Below are 5,182 nucleotides of genomic sequence, written 5' to 3'. Positions count from 1 at the left end.
TATATCCACTGTGACACCTGCATCCAAGGACTTGGTGACCTGGTCATAGAAGGCCACCAGGTTGGTTTGACAAGACTTCCCTTAATGAACCCATGCTGGTTGCCCTTGAGCATACCCTCCCCTGCCGGCCCTTCCTGGACATGTCCCAGGATAATTCTTTTGAAAAGCTTCCCCAGGACCGAGGTAAGACTCATAGGCCTATAGTTTCCTGGGTCCTCCTTCCTCCCTTTTTTGAAGATGTGGACCACATTGGCCCTTTTCCAGTCCTCTGACACATCACCCGAGCACCATGAGTGCTCGTAGAGCTGCACCAGAGGTCCCGCAATGACCCCTGCTAGTACCTTCGGCACTCTAGGGTGAAGATCATCAGGACCTGTGGATTTAAATACAGCTAGTCCCTCCAGAAGTTCCCTGAAAAGGTCCTCATTAACCCTAGGCCTGGGTGTGCCACCCACAGGGCCCTCAGGGGTGCCAGTGGGGGAGATATCTGGATCCCTCCTCAGAAATACGGAGGCAAAGAAATTGTTGAATATGTCAGCTTCACCATCAGGTGAGATGATCAGATTTCCTAGCATGTCCTGCAGAGGCCCCACGTTACCTAGCACCTTCTTTTGCCCTGCTATGTATTTGAAAAAGGACTTCTTGTTGTCCTTGATCTGGGTCACTAGTCCTAGCTCCATTTCCACCTTGGCCTTCCTGACCACCCCCCTACATTCCCGAGCTACCAAGGTATAGCCCTCTTTTGTGATGGCCCCTCCCTTCCAACGGGTGTACGCCTCCTTTTTTTTCGGAGATGTTCCCGGATGCTTTTGGTGAGCCATGGGGGCCTTTGCGCCCTCTTGACCCCCTTTCTTTTTTTTTTTTTTTTACAGGTTTTTTTGCAGGTTTAATATCCCACTATTTTACTGGCATTGCTATATGGAGGTGTCAAACAAATAAGTATCCACTATGGAACACAATGGCTGTAAGGACCTGACTTTGGATTCACCCCACAAGGATCACAACCGGATTCTGGTCCAAACCACCTTTAATTGAGAGGCACTTCCATTTTACCCGCCTTGGGAAACTCTTGGGAAAGGAGGAGCTGAGTCTGGATTAATGCCACAAGAACCAAGATCAGATTCCAATCCAGAAGCCCCCTTTAACCAGAATGACTTCAAATTGACTCCTGGGGAACTTGCCATCTCACCCTGATTTCACTGCAGCTTGGAGACTTCAGGTTCACATCTGGATCTACCGATCACAATGGAGTCATTCTCTTGGCATACAGGTGTACAGGAAATCAGAATCAGGAGCCTTGTTGAGACCCAAGTCATGGACAGAGAGGCCCCACTAGACATGATGCCTTCCTTAGGAGACTGGGAGCTCAGGTGGGTCACCACACCAGCAGGTAGGCAACAAGGGAGAGGAGGAAGACCCAAGGGAGAGGGTGGCCCCAATAAAGGGCAAGGCTTGCCTGGGACTGTAGCTGATGATGGGTCTGGGGGCCACTTCACGCTTATGGATCGAGACCAGTGTGTATGTAAACACACCAAGGAAGGGGTAAGTCAGAGAGGTACCCCTACCATCTTTGAATAATCCCAACACCAGAGACTTAGTGCTATTCAATACAGCACCTCCTGATGGGCTGGATGCCTTCAGGTACCCAATGGGTGTCCCTTGCAGAGCTGAAGGACTCCACCCATGTAGGAGGCATCCGATTGAAAATCATTGGGTTCCTACCCAATAATTTTCAATAGGATTCCCCCTATGGGGTGGAGAACTCCTCAAGAACCCAGTGATTCCCAATGAGGTGCCCCCTGAAGAACTGAAGGACTCCTCCCAAGGGAAAGGGAACGTGCTGATCCTTATGAAACCCTGAACACATACACATCACTACCTCTCCATTGCACTCGTCCCTTGGCAGCACAGAGCACCTCCCCTCAGCCAGTTCCCAGGCCCCAGCATCATTGTGGTGACCCCAGTGTTGCAAACACTGCCAGTAGTCCACATCTTCAGGATGCCCAAGTATCTCACTATGCCTAGATAGAGAGACGGTAGAGAGACCAATTTGCTCATTTCTCCAAGATGCGGAGTTGTATGTTGAGTCCATCGCTGCTGACTTAGACCAACATTGTGTCATTTGGCCCCAAATAGACAGCCACTGGGAGGTGTCTCTGGATAGACCCCAGAGTTGCTGAGAGCAGATTCAAGCCCTGGCCCCCACTCCACTAGAAGAGGGCTCTGGATTCATGCCAGAATCAAAATCAGCGTGTAAGAACCCAGCCTGTAGCCAGGGTCCCCACCAGAGCGTTGATCTCTTCTGAACTCTGGCAGTAACCTCTTTCTCCAGTGGGGCCCAACATTTTTGACAGGTGTCACAAATTAAGCCCTGCCCATCCCTGAGTGCCACTCCAATCCATTTCCTCTACCTGATCTGTTGCTCTTTTTTCAGCTCCCTGCCCTAGGCCGCCTGCCAAATCTATAGCTCTGCTTTCTGCTCCTACCCTAGGCTCCCTGCCCAACCTGGTGCTCTGCTTTCTGCTGCCTACCTCTGTGTTTCTTGCCCCCCTCTCCAACCTGCTGCATGCCACACAGAGGCTGCCCAAGCCACAGGTTGTCCTCCCCTGATTAGTCAACCCAACACAGAGTGAGCATTACAGCCCTGCATTGTTTCAGCTTCTAGAGGAGGGGCACATCTGTTTAGTTCTAAAGGTCCCTCATTCAACCCCCAGAAGGAGATACCACCACTCCCCTTCCACAACTTTTTCCACTGCCCTGCTGTTCCAGTAACAAGGATTTTTTATCTGTTTCCCTTTGAAATTTAATCTAGATCTGCCTTGCTGCAGTTTCAGCTCATGGCTTCGTGCCCAGCTCTTGGCAGCAAGGCTGTTTCTCAGGGTTGAGAAGAGTAAATAAAAAACAACCTTTTCCCAGCCAGGTCTCAAAACAAAACTTCATTGGAGATGGTAGTTTCTAGTCAACAGGGACATCTATTGGCCAATAGGGGTGGCTGCAAAAGGGCTCCCAATGAAACTAACTTCAGTCAGAAAACCATTGGCACCCATATGCTGCCTCGAATCTCACTGGTTTGGGTGAAGTTTTGGATGGAAAAGCCAACCAAGAGGCCAAATGGCCTTCTTCATTTTGAGAAAGTCAAAATGAAGGGGTTTCTTTATCACTTTTAAATTTATTCTGATGCCAGTCGACCATAGCACAAAACAAAGCACCTCAGCAACCATATGAAAGGAGCAAAATAATGTGCATGTTACATATTCATTTATAGTTATAATAATTGGATATTCTAAATGATAAATTGCCTATTTAGCCTATACCAATAGTAGTACACCACCATCAATCCTTCTGGATCAGGGTGTATGCGTGCAAGGCCACCAGGACCTTTGACACATATGCCTAGGTCAGAGTATAGAGGAGTGGAGGTTGTCCAGATCTTAAATCCCCACTTTAGACCATGGAGACTGAATCCAAAGGCCAGAAATTTGGTGCCTCCATGGCTGTAATTATGTGCATGTCTGAGAATTGACCCTGGGTCTCCACAGGGCCAACAAAGATTCTACCTCTGCACCACAACAGCGGGATCTATGCTAATATTAATACAACTAATATACCACTATGTAATTTATCATCTGTGTTACTTAATTTACATTTCTATGAATTGTAATTATGTTATTATGTCTATGTAGACACACATAATACATACACATGTAATTATGTTTACCCATACATACGTGTATATAATATATACATATGTGTGCCCGCCTGGCCTCGAACATCCAGTCACGTGCAGCTTTGGTCCGAATGTTCGATGGTGTCCGCCTTACCGTCCATGGTAGTCCATCGAGTAGGTGTTCATTTCCAGTGTGGTCTTCCCCAGTCTCACCCGCCACGACTTTGAATCTTATTTCAGTGGAGGGTCAAACCACTCGGAGTCCCTCGATGGCAGAACGTCTATCTGGCAGCCTCACAGAAGCTCCACCTCCCCTCTACCTCGCTCTTACACCCAGCCTTGGTGGGTCATTGCTATCCTCATGGCCAGATTCCTGAGCGTTGAGCCCCTGATTACTTTCGTGGGAGGGGTGAGTCTCCCTGCTGAAAGCATTGGCAGTCTGTGGTATCCTCCCCAGGCCACAAGGCCGCTGCCTTTCCTTAAAGCTAACACTGACCCTGAGGCCTTCATAACAATCAGGCTCCACGAGCCCTGATGCTCAACCCCTCCAAAAGTGGGAAACACAAAATACAAAAAAACTCACTGACACACTCTAAAGGATCCAACCATCCCCCCGCCAGGCCCCCTTGACCGAGTCACTACCAACCCGCCCCTGACCCTATGGGACAATGCTAGGCCCTGTATATGTCCGTGATATCCTGTGGTCTCCACCACAATTCCTCTCCCTCGTCGCCCAGCCTTCTATATCTTTGGGCCCCCTGTGGTCCTTCAGTAGACACCTGTCCTCCTGTTACCCACAGGATCGGCGAAACGCTGCCGAGGTCCGTGCTTCGCAGCCTCTCGTACTGCCCTGGCCTCCTGTCTCCCATTTGGTGCACCTCTTCGGCTTCCCTGATGCCCTCAACGGTCCCACCTGGTCTGGCGCCAGGTGATGCATCGGCACCTCCAGCCCCTCTGCTGCAGTCATTGGCGTCAGGGTCTCTCCGTGCCCCTCTACCCTTTTCTCTGGGCTTCTGGTCGGGAGGAGCCACCTCTAGCTCTCAGGTCTCTTTGCTGCAGCCAGCAGTCTCTGGCTTGCAGCGAGTGCTGCAGGATCCTTCCCCGTGGGGGGAAATGGCCTCCCTCAGGAGCTTTAGAGAGACCCCTCTGGCTGGTGCTCCTGCTGGTGTCCGTCTGCCTCCTGCCTCTTCGCCGGCGGCCCGTTTTATTTCCTCCGGCTGGCGATCGCCACTGACATCACCGGCTGGCTGCAGCTGTATAAAGGCGTGGCTGACAATCCTCACGGGCTCCTCCTCGTGTTCTGACTTCGCTGCGGGCTCCGCTGCGGGTGAGTATTCCCCTTCACCTTTGTCTTTTCCTCCCTTCCCTTCTGAGGATTCCTGTTCCCGGGGTTCCCCCCTGGCCCTTTGGGGTCCTCCCTTTTGTTTTTCCCTGTGACAATATGCATATATGTATATGTATGTCAACATAATATATGCAATATAATTTGTTGTAATAGATTTAATATTAACATAT

General features: G+C 50.2%; 1 protein-coding gene across 1 annotated transcript in view; it reads right to left on the bottom strand.

The window, feature by feature from the left end:
- LOC102388796 (phospholipase A2 inhibitor and Ly6/PLAUR domain-containing protein-like) overlaps positions 1 to 4,784 on the bottom strand; it is a 17,753-nt gene extending 12,969 nt beyond the window's left edge. The window contains exon 1 of the mRNA XM_025216462.1: positions 3,729 to 4,784. The gene's annotated coding sequence lies outside the window, so the exon portion shown is untranslated. The remainder of the gene's footprint in view (positions 1 to 3,728) is intronic.
- Positions 4,785 to 5,182: the final 398 nt, after the last annotated feature.

Source organism: Alligator sinensis, unplaced genomic scaffold (genome assembly GCF_000455745.1).
Source record: "Alligator sinensis unplaced genomic scaffold, ASM45574v1 scaffold850_1, whole genome shotgun sequence".
In the NCBI taxonomy this organism is placed as follows: domain Eukaryota; kingdom Metazoa; phylum Chordata; order Crocodylia; family Alligatoridae; genus Alligator; species Alligator sinensis.
Note: the sequence above shows the minus strand (reverse complement) of the source record. Positions and strands in the feature narration are given on the sequence as shown.